This window comes from Phyllobates terribilis, unplaced genomic scaffold, assembly GCF_046119375.1.
Source record: "Phyllobates terribilis strain yellow unplaced genomic scaffold, ASM4611937v1 Scaffold_1__5_contigs__length_1240528914, whole genome shotgun sequence".
In the NCBI taxonomy this organism is placed as follows: Eukaryota; Metazoa; Chordata; class Amphibia; order Anura; family Dendrobatidae; genus Phyllobates; species Phyllobates terribilis.
In genome coordinates, this window is record NW_027362761.1 from 264,116,161 (window position 1) to 264,132,172 (window position 16,012).

A 16,012-nucleotide genomic window follows, 5' to 3' on the forward strand; every position below is an offset into this window, starting at 1 on the left:
GGTGTCTGGGGCCCACAGGGAAAATTGACTCTAGGGGCCCACCCTACATCTATATGCAAATACCTGTTAGCCGTTATTTCCGTTATAGTGGAGTATCGACTGTAAAACACAGACGGCTGCTGCACATCTACTGTGCGCATACTATGACTGGGATGTACACGGAATTACGGTAGTTTGCATTAAATGGTTCTTTGATGAAAACAAATTATCACCGATCCACACTGATGTAAAATACTGACCAAATACTGAATGTGTGAACGGGGCCTTAGGATAGGCGATTACTTGTTTTCACCATAGAACATCTGTAAGTGCATATTTGCTACTGTGTAATAATCACAGGACAGGGAGGGGTTAAACATCCAAGTATTTAATCTCTATTGTAAATCAAGAATCTTCCCCTTATTGATATCAGAGAGAACAAATGGCCGCCATACACAACACAGTCCAGTATACCAAGAGTAATACCACAACATACAAGGGATAAATACCGCCACACCGTGACCAGACTACATATTAACACCACATTGAGACCGAATAATACCACATACAAGGAACAAATACCGCCACACTATGACCAGACCACATAGTGACCGAATGCCACATACAGGCGATTAATACAGTCACACCATGACAAGACCACATATTACCTCCACATAGTGACTAAATAATACAATACTGATCATTAATAAAAACACAATACTAATAACACTAATATTATCACTGGTGACATTATACACAGGAGCTCTGTATATAGTGTCAGTGTACAGGTAATACAGGGATCACCGGTGACATTATACACAGGAGCCCTGTATATGGTGTACAGGTAATACAGTGGTCAACTGTGACATTACAGCATATACAGAGTACCCGTATATGCTGTAATACAGGTATACACAGGTGATACAGTGACCATCTCCATACAGAATTATGGGCCCCATGTAATGCTGCTCCATACAGTATATTGGCCCCATATGATGCTGCTCCATACAGTATATTGGCCCCATGTAATGCTGCTCCATACAGTATATTGGCCCCATGCTGCTCCATACAGTATATTGGCCCCATATGATGCTGCTCCATACAGTATATTGGCCCCATGTAATGCTGCTCCATACAGTATATTGGCCCCATGCTGCTCCATACTATATATTGGCCCCATGTAATATTGCTCCATACAGTATATTGGCCCCATGCAGCTCCATGCAGTATATCGGCCCCATGCTGCTCCATATAGTATATTGGCCTCATGCTTCTCCAAACAGTATATTGGCCCCATGCTTCTCCAAACAGTATATTGGCCCCATGCTGCTCCATACTGTATATTAGCCCCATGTAATGCTGCTTCATGCAGTATATTGGCCCCATGCTGCTCCAAACAGTATATTGGCCCCATGTAATGCTGCTCCATACAGTATATTGGCCCCATGCAGCTCCATGCAGTATATCGGCCCCATGCTGCTCCATATAGTATATTGGCCTCATGCTTCTCCAAACAGTATATTGGCCCCATGCTTCTCCAAACAGTATATTGGCCCCATGCTGCTCCATACTGTATATTAGCCCCATGTAATGCTGCTTCATGCAGTATATTGGCCCCATGCTGCTCCAAACAGTATATTGGCCCCATGTAATGCTGCTCCATACAGTATATTGGCCCCATATGATGCTGCTCCATACAGTATATTGGCCCCATGTAATGCTGCTCCATATAGTATATTGGCCCCATGCTGCTCCATACAGTATATAGGCCCCTTGTAATGCTGCTCCATACAGTATATTGGCCCCTTGTAATGTTACTCCATAGAGTATATGAGCCCCATGTAATGTTACTCCATACAGTATATGGGCCCCATGTAATGCTGCTCCATATAGTATATTGGCCCCATGTAATGCTGCTCCATACAGTATATTGGCCCCCATGTTGCCCCTTTCAGTATATGAACCCCCATGTTGTTCCATACAGTATATTGGCCCCCATATGATGCTGCTCCATACAGTATATTGGCCCCATGTAATGCTGCTCCATACAGTATATTAGCCCCATATGATGCTGCTCCATACAGTATATTGGCCCCACGCAATGCTGCTCCATACAGTATATTGGCCCCATGCTGCTCTATACAGTATACTGGCCCCATGTAATGCTGCTCCATACAGTATATTGGCCCCATGCAGCTCCATACAGTATATTGGCCTCATGCAGCTCCATATAGTATATTGGCCACATGCTTCTCCAAACAATATATTGGCCCCATGCTTCTCCATACAGTATATTGGCCCCATGTAATGCTGCTCCATACAGTATATTGGCCCCATGCTGCTCCATGTAGTATATTGGCCCCATGCTTCTCCAAACAGTATATTGGCCCCATGCTGCTCCATACAGTATATTGGCCCCATGCTGCTCCATACAGTATACTGGCCCCATGTAATGCTGCTCCATATAGTATATTGGCCCCATGCTACTCAATGCATTATATGGGCCCCCATGATGCTCCCTACAGTATAATGGCCCCCATGTTGCTCCATACAGTATATTGGCCCTATGCTGCTCCATACAGTATATGGGTCCCAATGATGCTCCATACAGTATACTGGCCCCATGTAGTGCCGCTTCATACAGTATATTGGCCCCATGCAGCTCCATACAGTATATTGGCCGCATGCTTCTCCAAACACTATATTGGCCCTATGCTTCTCCATACAGTATATTGGCCCCATGTAATGCTGCTCCATATAGTATATTGGCCCCATGCTGTTCCATACAGTATATTGGCCCCATGCTGCTCCATACAGTATTAGGGCCCCCATGATGCTCCATACAGTATATTGGCCACCATGTTGCTCCATGCAGTATATTGGCCCCCATAATGCCCCATATAGTATATGGGCCCTCAAGCTGCTCCATACAGTATATTGGTCCCCATATTGCTCCATACAGTATATTGGCCCCATGCTGCTCCATACAGTATATGGGCCCCCATGATGCTGTATACATAAAAAAAAAATCAAATCCTCACCTCTGCCGTTCCCTGCAGGTCCGGTGTACTCAGCGTCTTCTGACTCTGCAGTGCTTAGAGCAGAGAGCGGTAGTGACGTCACCTCGTCCTCTGCCCTGAGACGTCAGAACCAGAAGACGCTGACGTCACTGGAGCTGCGGGGAAAGAGGAGAGGTATGTATTTGAGAAGGAGGGGTGGGGGCTCTCCCTGGGGTGGGGGCTCTTCCTTCCCCAACTTAACAGCGTGCCTTCCCCCCGGGGCCCCTGCACTTACCTGGGTGCGCCGGGTGGTGTCGCAGCCACCGGCCATGGGCATCATGGCAGGTCAGATCTGCATGCATGCGTGCACGTGCCCCTGCCTCCCGCGCTTTTAAAGGGCCCATGTCCCTAAAAAATTTTTTATTATTTATTTTTTTTTTTTACTCTTTGTCTCTGGGACGGCGGGGCCCACCGAGTATTTTACCAGTACTCCGCCAGGCCAGTCCGACCCTGGAAACAAGTGCACCAATTCTGCATTTATCACCCACTCCTGGTTTTGACTCCCACTCCTGAGAAAAAATACTAACCGAATACTGACTAAATACTGATAGTGGGGCTGTGGCCTAACAGCAGCAATAGCAATCTGCTTCGATCATTGCTTTTTGCTACATTTTTTTACTATGTTTTCCATTATGTTTATACGTTTTTGCAGCAGGTTTGAAGCAATGTTTTTAGCACATTTTTAGAGTTTTTTTTAGGCTACCCATTGAAGCTTGTATGGTAAAAAGAATGCAGCAAAAACACACAGTTCAACAGCGTCTTTAAACGCACAGTGGGGATGAGTTTTCATTAAATCACATCCACTTTGCTTGAACCCTTAAACACAGCAGATTGTCTGCACACAAAAAAACTACAGAAAAACCCAGCATTCACTCTATGTGGGAACATGGCCTTTCATTTTGGGTAGTGAGTGGCCCTTTAGCACCTGCCTAAAAGCAAGGTTGTCGAGCACATGAAAGAGTTGTATCCTACCACTTTGTCCTAGATGTAAGTTAAAATGGACTAGATTATTGGTTGAAATGTGATAATATTTTATGAATGTGTGAAAGAAAAACAAACAAACTGTGCAGCAGAATCAGAAAAGTCTTCAGAACAATGAAAAATAATGGGGCCGAATAAGGTCTCTTAATTGTTGAAAAGTTTCTTAGCTCTCAATACTGGACACTTTTGTGCCCTCAGATGGTATAGGCTTGGACTGCTCTGGGCAGCACTATGGCCCCCTGACAGTGTAGGGTGGAGGACATTGTTTTATCCCTTGGTTCTGCCAAGACTGAGGTATAGGAGCAGCATTTTTCAGTTCCCAGCCTCCGCTAATCCCACAGCTCTTTTGTAATAAAGGAGAGTTGGCGTGTGAATGCGTCCTTGCCTCTCACCATCCTACAAGTAGTTGCCACAGCAACAGAATGTGAAGCAGAAGTGGGTACCACGGGAATACAAGGTTGCACAGCCCCAGTGGGGAGGGCTATGATAATGAAGTTGGCATACAGCTCTGTATAACCTTGGTGTTAGCATAATAAACGCAGTTTCACATTAATCTCTCTGAAGCTTCACTTTTATTATGTAGTATCTGTCATCTTTTCTGCTATTTTATTCCTTTAGTAGAGGACAGCACGGTTCACGCTGACATCAAACATTCTGTTTTTAGAAACCATTGTGAATATGACAGATCTGTTTAGAATTGTATCTTAACAAACATCCTGACCTGAAATCTAGTCTGACTGATGTAATTGATTTAAAGTGGTATTCCCAAAATCTCAAGTTATCACCTAGCAACAGAATACTTTATAACTTGATGATCACTAGGGGTCTGACTACTGGGACCCTTGGTGGACCTGAGAATGAAGCGCTGAAACCACCTGAGAATGGGGCTTTGCAGAGCCTCATCTTGAATAGAGCACAGGTCCCCATGCTCCACCGGCTCTCCATTCATGGTCTATGGGACTGCCAGAAATAGTAGAGCTCTGTACTTGGCTTTTGAGTGGAGTGCAGTTTGAGCATGTACACTTCTGCTTTGTAAAAGATGAAGTTCAGTTGAGCCCTGTTCTCTGGGTTGCAGAGCCATGTTCTCGGGATCACTGGAGGTCCCAGCGGTTGGACTCTCAGATATCAGTAAGTTATTCCCTATCTTATGGATGGGGAATAGCTTCCTCTTTTGGGAATAACCATTTAAGGAACCTTCCAAATGGAGCGTGGTGCCCCTATTGTATAATCTGCCGGTTGGCCTTAGCAATGGGGAAAGTCAGATACGGCACAGTTCTGACCACACAGGTTCCACTTTACTCTCTTAGAGTATTAATCATTTAAATATTGCAAACTGTATTTATAGGTTCTCCCCTCCACCTCAGGCCTCCTCTTGGCCACACATTGGTCACAGGACCCTCGCACACTTGGATTCCCATCAAGGACAGTTTTCTTCCTCATCTTTAGTTTTAGACTCTCTCTCTGACTTCTCCTTACAGGCAGCTCAAAGTTCTCTGCCCAGGACCGTCACAAAGGCAATCTGTGACATAACCTGAGGTAGCACACCATAAAGCTTGATGTGCTCATCCCTCACCTAAAAGTCGCAGGTTTGTGTTGAACCTTGAGCTCCACCTATTGCTCATGTCCTCACGACTGACCCTGAGTGCCGGGAATCTAGCCCATAAGTACCCTTTTACTGTTTGAAAGTTTGATTTTAATGCCAATGTTAAATTAGCGGTGTACAACTGCAAAATATTGCAACAAAATATTCAAATACCAACCTGTGAGAGAACAGGTTCCCTTTTATCTCTGTGATCTCCATCTTGTCTTATAAGTCCTGTGTCATGGTGATCAAATAACACTGATGGGCGGGGAAGCGGTGAAGTTTCATATTTCTATTGATGACCCTAAATTTCCTGGCTACAAATTTCGGAATAAATATAGGGTTGCAGAGAGTGGCATACCACCAATGGCGGCAGGCCATGTGGCTTCTATGGGGCCCTTGAGCTAGGAGGGCATCGGCAGCGGGCCACCCAGCCTGTCATCGCACATTCAACTGTATCGGCTGATACAGTTGAAAGTAATGATGAGAAAGGGAGTGTCAGCTGATGTTCCCTCTCCTGTCATTCTCCCTCGGTGTTTGACGTCTCAGTGCAGCAGGCATGATGATGTCACTAAATGGCTGCCCTGAGATGTGTATCGCTTCAGAGCACTCGATACAGAGACCAGAGCACCGGGAGAATGAGGAGGAGAGGAGAGGTGAGTATTGTTTTTTTTTTAAACAATACATTTTTATTGAAGAATTAAATAATTAACAAACGGGATACATTATGCAACCATATTATGAATATACAGTTGTGCTAAAAAGTTTACATACCCCGGCAGAATTTTTCCTTTCTTGGCCTTGTTTCAGAGAATATGAATGATAACAAAAAAACTTTTTCTCCACTCATTGGTTGGGTGAAGCCATTTATTGTCAAACTACTGTGCTCTCTCTTTTTAAATCGTAATGACAACCAAAAACATCCAAATGACCCTGATCAAAAGTTCACATACCCTGGTGATTTTGGCCTGATAACATGCACAGAATTTGACACAAATGGGTTTGAATGGCTACTAAAGGTAACATCCTCACCTGTGACCTGTTTGCTTGTAATCAGTGTGTGTGCATAAAAGTTGAGTGGGTTTCTGGGATCCAGACAGACTATTACATCTTTCATCCAGCCACTGACATTTCTGGATTGTGAGTCATGAGGAAAGCAAAAGAATTGTCAACGGATCTACAGGAAAAGGTAGTTGAACTGTATAACACAGGAAAGGAATACAAAAAAAATATCCAAGGGATTGATAATGCCAGTCAGCAGCATTCAAACTGTGATTAACAAATGGAAAATCAGGGGCTATGTAAAAAACAAACCACGGTCAGGTAGACCAACAAAGATTTCGGCCGCAACTGCCAGGAAAATTGTTCGGGATGCAAAGAAAAACCCAGCTGAAATTCAGGACTCTCTGAAAACTAGCGTTGTGGCTGTTTCAAGATGCACAATAAGGAGGCACTTGAAGAAAAATGGACTGCATGGTCGAGTCGCCAGAAGAAAGCCATTACTGCACAAATGCCACAAGGTATCTTGCCTACAATACGCCAAACGGCACAGAGACAAGGCTCAGACCTTCTGGAACAAGGTAATTTGGAGTGATGAGACCAAAATTGAACTTTTTGGCCACAACCATAAACGTTACATTTGGAGAGAGGTCAACAATGCCTATGATGAAAGGAACACCATTCCTACAGTAAAGCACAGAGGTGGATCGCTGATGTTTTGGGGATGAGTGAGCTACAAAGGCACAGGAAACTTGGAAACTTATCAGCAAATACTGGAGGTAAATTTGCACTCATCAGCCCGGAAGCTGCGCATGGGACGTACTTGGGCGTTCCAACTTGACAACAATCCAAAACACAAGGCCAAGTCGACCTGTCATTGGCTACAGTAGAACAAAGTGAGCACAACTGTATAACTGAGTGGGGTACAAAGGGAGGGACTAACATAACAGACAGGCAAGTGTAAAGGGTAAAGGAGGGGAGAAAGGAACCTGAGGGGGGAGATTAGTTGAGTCTAAATCCAGTAGGATGAATTAGGACGAGTCTGAGGAGTCAGGAGCATGTAGACGAGGTGATGGTGTGGCGAAGGGGGTATGGTTGGCATATTCCACCCATGGAAGCCAAATTTTCTCAAATTTAGGGATAATTTTTTGTTAATCAAATACCAGGAAAGGTGTCTCTTCACTTCAGATAAATCTAAGCCTAATTTTTTCCAAGCCAATGCTATAGTTGGCTTGGGTGCTAGAAATATGAATGAAATAAGAACTTGGGTGTGTTTAGGGATACGTTTGTTAAGTAAGGCTTCCCAAGGTTTTTTCAAGATGTTTGTGACTGAGAAAATAAGGTAATATACCTTAATCCAGAATCTATGCACTATGGGGCATAACCACCAAATGAGGTACATATCCCCGGTGGAGTTACAACCGGCATGGATTTATATAGTGTGACCAAGTTACGATGCTGCAAATAGTAAAAAAAAGAATAAAAATGGTGAAAAATAAAAAAAATAACAACATTATACTCACCTTCCGATGGCCCCTGGTCTCCTTCTCCAGTGTCTTCGGTGGCTCGCGGTGGTGTAAAAGGACCTTCCATAATGTCATTTAGTATATGTTTATTTTTTATTTGAATTCTTTTTTAACTACAGGTACTATGGTACCCGGGTCTGGAGGAGAGTCTCCTCTTCTCCAGACCCGAGTACCATCCGCGCATTGAACCACATAATATCCGCATGTGCACGTGTAGTCATGTGGATGTTATGCGAACCAATGCAAGTCAAAGAAATATTTCAAGAAGTCCCATATTTTGAGTGAATGTGATAGGATAGGATTTGTGGATTTGTAATTTGTTTGCGTTATGCCGGAGGGATCCATAATAATGCATCAAGGGTCACTGGGTGGCACTTGGGAGCTTTCAAGGAAAGCCACAGTGGGGGATCTGAATAGGCATGGTATAGAGTTAATTGGGCTAACTGAGCTGCCTGGTAATATTTAGAAAGATTAGGGACTCCCAGGCCTCCTTTTAGGGGGTATCAATAAAGAGTTGCTCTATTAACCCTGAGAAGACCACCCTTCCAAACAAAAGTGTTAACTAGATGTTGTGCTGTTTTGAGGTAGTATGAAGGAACAGGGATAGGCAATACTCGAAATAAATACAGTATTTTGGGGAGAAACGTCATCTTAAGCGCCCGTATTTGGCCCAACCAAGAGAGATGCAACTTCTCCCAGGTCTGAAGTTGCGAACGGAGTTTGAAAAATATTTGGGAATAATTAGCTGAGAAAAGGGACTCTAAGTTAGCTGTTAAGTTTAATCCTAGATACTCAAGGTGGTTAGAGACCCACTGAAAGGGGAAGTCCTGTTTGAGCTGTGGGATAGCGGTGGCAGGAAGAGATATGTTCATGGCGTACGATTTTGATTGGTTTATCTGTAGGGCAGAAATATGTTCAAATGTATTTAGAGAATGGAGTAGGATAGGCAAAGAAGATTGCGGGGCAGTTAAAAGGAGTAATATGTCGTCTGCAACCATAAAAAGTTTATGGGAAACAGTCACAATTTCTATACCTTGTATATTTGAGTTGAGGCAGAGGTGAATTGCTAATGGCTCGATTGTGAGAAGAAATAATTGCGGTGATAGGGGGCATCCCTGACGAGTTCCTCTTTTGATGGGAAAAAATGCTGAGGAAAAGCCATTATAACAGACATAGGCCAAATGGGAACTGTATAAAGCATATATCCATAAAAGAAATTGGTCTGGGAACTTCCATTTCCGCAAGACCGCAAATAAATGAGGCTCTGGGATAGAATCAAAAGCTTTTTTAATATCAAGCGATAGTAGCATACTTGCTATATTACGTTTTTTGCAGTGGTGCAAAAGATGAGAAATTCTCCGAACATTATCTGACGCTTGTCTATGAGGTACAAAACCAAACGATCTTTGTGTATAAGAGATCCCAAGCCTGAGTTTAGGTGTTGAGATAGAATCTTTGCTAAGAGTTTAAGGTCTATGTTGATCAGGGATATTGGTCTGTAGTTAGACCATAATGTGTGATCTGAGTTTGGTTTGGGTATTATGGATACCGCTGCCATTAGGGAGGTTGCCCCTGGCCTATGATCGTCTCTTAATGAATTAATATAGCTGGTGTGATGAGGGATTAGGACCGACACGTATTTCTTGTAATAAAGGGCTGTGAATCCATTAGGGCCTGTTTTTTTTTATTAATTTTTAAATGCCGAATTGCAGTTTCTATTTCAGAGGGAGAGATGGCTTGATTTAGAAGTTCGATCATATCAGGGCAAAGGGCTGGGAGAGGGGTAGAGTTTAGGAAGGCTTCTATTTTTTGTGCATTAATGGAGAGGTGTCATCATATAGTTGTTCAAGTTGCTGTTGGAACTGGCAGGAAATTAGTTGCGGGTTGTATGTTAGGCTTGTGGTGGTGCGCAGACGTTTTGGGGTACGAGGCGTCGGGAGGCATTTGAGGCGTGGGGCAAGGTAAGTTATTTTTATTATTAAGTGCATAGAAACGTTGTTGAGTCCAACAAATGACTCTGTCTGCATTTTCAGACAAGCCGAAATGGAGTTAAGAACGTGTGTGTGCGAGGTCACGGTATGTTGGAGGGGAGGGCGAGATCTTCATCTGATACTCCAATACTGACACCCTCTTTTCCAGAGTAGCTGTTCTTGCACATCTATCTCTCTTTTTACGGGAAGCTTCTTGAATGCAGAAGCCTTTCAACAACACTTTATGGGCTACCCCAAGGGAGACTGATGAAGAAGCTGACTGAAGTTTCAGAGAGAAATAGTCATTAAGATGATCCTTCAAGCTCTGAGCAATTTCAGGATAGGAAAATAAGGAGTAGTTTAGAATCCAATTGAAAGAGCAGGGTCGTGGTTGTAAAGTGGAGCAGGTGAGCTGGACTGGGCAGTGGTCTGACCAGGGAGTGAACTGAATAGAAACGCTTGTTATGTTAGGTATGAACGATGGGTGGACAAATATGTGGTCTATTTTAGTATAAACTAAATGGGGTGGGGAGAAATAGGTATAGTCTTTGAATGAGGGGTAATGTTCTCTCCATAAACCCACCCAATGGTGTTGAAAGAGAAGTTTGTTTAGAGCAACGGAAACTGTAGAAAAAGGAGATGTTGAGGAAGTTAAAGTTTGAGGATTTGTAAACTAGTCGAGGGTAGTATTAAGTATGCAATTAAAAGCGCCGCAGAGTAGTGTAGTGCCTTGGGCGTGTTTGAAGACTAAGTCGAGTAGCCTAGAAAAGAAGGCAAATTGTTGAATGGTGGGAGCACAATAAGAGACAATGGTCACTATTTTTTCAGAGATAGAACCCATCACCAATAGATAACGGCCCTCTTTTTCTGCGACTGAAGATCTAAAGATGAAGGGGATGGATTTCTTGAAGCAAATGGCGACACCTTTAGTTTTATTTGGGGCATTAGAGAAGGTAGGAGGGTATCAAAAACTTTGGGTGCAATGTGGTAGAGAATTGTGTCTCTTGAAGGCAGATCAGATCTGCTTGTTGGGATCTGTAATAGCGGGGAGTTAAGACCACACACACTGTGTGATAAGATGGTTAAAGGCATATTAAGAAGAGTGTTAGGGTTATATATGAAAGTCCTTCCTGCGGCCTGTGATTGGTACTGGGAGCATCAATTTGGAAGTGATAAATTGTTATAAGTCCTCTCGGGCAAATGAAGGAGGTGGGGGTTAAAAGAGTGTAATAACCGTGAGGGGTCATGGAGAATTGTAAAGGACAACGCGTTTTGGGGTTTAACAACTATAGTGGTATTTTTTAAAGGGGGGGGTGGTTAGGGTGAGCTGGGCGGATTAAGCAGGCAATGAACTTGCTATATTAAATGGGGTGTACCAGATTAGTCTTATTTGTTTTGATTTCTTTAGTTAGGAGACTGAAGGGTAGATAGGGCCTCGGGACTCAGGCGGATAATAGTTTGGCCTGACCATGAAGGGAGAAGATGTTAATCTGGGTGAATAAAAAACAGGTAATAAGGTTTAGGGGCAACAGTCAACGATTAAGTTGGTAATAACTCAAAGAAGTTATCGTGACATAACATTAAACAAGCAGTAGAGTGTTAGAAATGTTAAACAAATTCCAATATGTTCAATCGTGAAAGTCCATAAACAGTAATATCATCAATTGAGAAAGGCACATATCCATCTTGAAGGTGTAGTAGAAAGTGGTTAATATTCTTGATCTTGAGAAGGTCCTTTAATTGGTAGCACACTTGTGGGCATATGATCTTCGGATTAGCACACCTAGAAAACAACTGGAACAGAAAAACTGTATAACCGTATAAGGATACTTTAGCAAACAAGTTGGTTAAGGCGTCTCAAGAATTTGAGGGCCGACTAGACAAGGAATTTTCTATAACGTTATGTGCTAACAAATTAGTGATAGCTGGAATGTATAAAAGAATACTGTTGGTAAGCAAACTTTTGAGCTATTTTAAATATAAAGTAAGATAAAAGTTTGTGGTTGTAAGATCAAAAAGGGGAGTAGGTGGGTCCCGAGGTCTGGAGCGACGTTCTTTGGGTTGCTGTGAAGAAGATGAAGCTGGTGGTGAGGCAGATTCAGGGGCGGACACAGACTGTAGTGGGCCCCTGTGCAAGATTTTTTTTGGGCCCCCCCCATGCCCTTCATAGGGGGCATGAAGGGCCCCCCCGCGCATCTCTGATTCCCCCCACTCCTAGTTAATTAATTGTTATTAAAAAAAATAAAACTTGTTATACTTACCCCCAGGGCCGGCTCCAGGTTTTTGTGGGCCCTGGGCGACAGAGTTTCAGTGGGCCCCTTTAACACATACCATGATTCATGATGCACAGATACCACAGAGAAATATATATATATATATATATATATATATATATATATATATATATATATATATATATATATATATATATATATATATATATATAGTACAATGCAAAGATTTCACTTACATTACATGAGCGATATCTATTGTAAATTCTACAGTAGACAGTATAGTCCTCCATACAGTATTATGGGCACCATATAATGCTCCATACAGGATACTGACTCCCTTATAATGCTCCATACAGGATACTGGTCCCCAAATAATGCTCCATACAGGATACTGGTCCCCATATAACGCTCCATACAGGATACTGGTCCCCATATAACACTGCATACAGAATACTAGCCCCCATATAACACTGCATACAGAATACTGTCCCCCATATAACGGTCCATACAGAATACTGACCCCCATATAACGCTCCATACAGAATATTGGCCCCCATATAACGCTCCATGCAGGCTGTTCACCCCTTATAATACCCCATTACACGAGCGATATCTATTGTAAATTCTACAATAGCTCAGAAACCAGCGAATCCTCACAGCTCACAGTGCAGACCGGACAGTATAGTCCTCCATACAGTATTATGGGCACCATATAATGCTCCATACAGGATACTGACCCCCTTATAATGCTCCATACAGGATACTGGTCTCCATATAATGCTCCATACAGGATACTGGTCCCCATATAATGCTCCATACAGGATACTGGTCCCCATATAATGCTCCATACAGGATACTGGCCCCCATATAACGCTCCATACAGAATACTGTCCCCCATATAACGCTCCATACAGAATACTGACCCCCATATAACGCTCCATACAGAATATTGGCCCCCATATAACGCTCCATGCAGGCTGTTCCCCCCCTTATAATGCCCCATGCAGGATGACACCCCCCTTTTAATGCCCTATGCAGGATGTCACCTCTACCCCCCATAAAACGCCCCATGCAGGATGACACCTCTCCCCCCCATATAATGCCCCTTGCAGGATGTCACTTCCCCCCCTTCCCCTCTTATAATGCCCCATGCAGGATGTCACACTCCCCCCCACCCCCATATAATGCCCCATGCAGGATGTCAATTCCCCAATTCCCCCCTCTTATAATGCCCCATGCAGGATGTCACCCCCCCTTATAATGCCCCATGCAGGATGTCACCCCCCCCTCCCTTATAATGCCCCATGCAGGATGTCACCCCCCCTCCCTTATAATGCCCCATGCAGGCTGTTCCCCCCTTATAATGCCCCATGCAGGATGTCACCCCCCCTCCCTTATAATGCCCCATGCAGGATGTCACCCCCCCTCCCTTATAATGCCCCATGCAGGCTGTTCCCCCCTTATAATGCCCCATGCAGGATGTCACACCCCCCTCCCTTATAATGCTCCATGCAGGATGTCACACCCCCCTCCCTTATAATGCCCCATGCAGGATGTCACCCCCCCTCCCTTATAATGCCCCATGCAGGATGTCACTTCCCCCCTTCCCCTCCATATAATGCCCCATGCAGGATGTCACCTCTCCCCCCATATAATGCCCCATGCAGGATGTCACCCCTCCATATAACGCCCCATGCAGGATGTCACACCATCCCCCCCATATAATGCCCCATGCAGGATGTCAACCCCCACATATAATGCCCCATGCAGGAGGTCACCCCCCCATATAATGCCCCATGCAGGATGTCACACCCACTCTCCCCCCACCATATAATGCCCCATGCCCCCATACATAAAAAAAAAAAAAAATCAAATACTCACCTCACTTCTCACCTGACGCTGATGCGTCTTCCCGCTCTCTGGTGTGACAGCTCAGGAGAGATCGCGCGCGGTGTAAACATATCACTACGCCCTCTGACCTGAGATGTCTCAGTCAGAGGACGCGGAAGACGCTGCGGAGGCACGGGGAGGGGTAAGTATTGTGCTGGCGCCGTCACATGACCGGAGCTGTCCCTGCGCTCAGCATGGGGCCGGGGGCCCATGCTGAGCGCAGGGACATCTCCGGTCATGTGACGGCGGGGGGTCCTGCGGGGGGCCCTATGAGGAGACGCACAAGAGGGGGGCCCCAACGGGGCTACGAGGGGGCCCCGACCGGCCGGGCCCCATGCTGGAGTCAGAGCAGTCATGCCCTGATGGCGGCCCTGCTGGAGGCTGGAGGGGCCCCCTCTCCCTCGGGGGCCCCCGTTCAATGAACCGGCTGCACGGGCGGTAGGTCCGCCCCTGGGCAGATTATTCCAAAAGTTTCAATTTGGTGAGAAAGCGTTTTGCACCTTCAGGAGAGAGGACTGTACGGACCACCTCAAGATGGGTAAAAGTCAGTTTGAATGGGAATCCCCAGCGGTATTTAATATTTTGGGAACAGAGAATTTCCAAATACAGTTTCATGGCCCGTCTTTTGGCAATAGCAGTGGGAGCCAGGTCTGGGAAGAGTTCGTAAGAATGGCCTTCGAATTTCAGAGGTGAGAAATTTCTTGCCACTTGCAGAAGTTGCTCCTTCGTTTTGTAAAAGTGCATTTTGAGGATAATGTCTCGGGGTGGTCCATTTGGCTTGGTCTTACTCGGGGCTCTAAGGATACGATCCATTTCTAGGTGTTCAATGAGGTTTCCAGGCAAAAGCTCTTGAAACAGGGCTGTAGCTGTGGATTGGAGATCTGTAATTGTTTTGGACAGGCCTCTGATACGAATATTACTCCTGCGGACCCGATTTTTGAAATCTTGTAATTTATTATTGAGGGAGTAAATTTCTTCATGGACTATCTCTAGCTCCTTTTCATAAATGATGAGGACAGCAGAAGTGGAGTCCATCTTATCTTCCAGATCAGAGGTAGGAGTACCCAGCTCCCATTGTATTTTTTTTTTAATCAGAGAGTACATTGTGGAGGCCATAAAAGTGTATGCAGGACTATGGGGAGTGCAATATACTGTACGGAGGACTATGGAGAGTGCATTATGCTACATGGAGACCTATGGGGAGTGCATTATACTGTATGGAGGACTATGGGGAGTGCATTATACTGTATGTTGGACTTTGGGGTGCATTATACTATATGGAGGATTATGGGGTGCATTATACTATATGGAGGATCATGGGGTGCAGTATACTATATGGAGGGCTACGTTGGGGCTATTATAATATTTGGAGGGCTATGTGAGAGCCTTTATACTTTATGAAGGGCTATGTGGGGGGCATTATACTATATGCAAGCAATTATACAGTGTGAAAGTTTTTGTGTGGTCCATCATACTGTGTGCAGGGCTGTGTGCGTCCATCATACTGTGTGGAGGGCTGTGTGGGGGTCACAGTTGGGGGATCATACTGTGTTGGTCACCATACTTTGCCGGGGGAGTTGAAGTGGGGTACAGTAGGATCATCATACTGTGCATGTGGAGGGTACAGTGGAGGAATTCACTGTGGGGGTATGATACTGTGTTTGGGGGATACTTTTGTTTAAATACTTTATGGGGGCAATGAAAGTAGAATAAAATGGGAATCTAGGGCATCAGTAGGAGGAAAATGACTTTGGAAGGGCTGCAAAGTTGTGAAATATGCTGAATATTAATT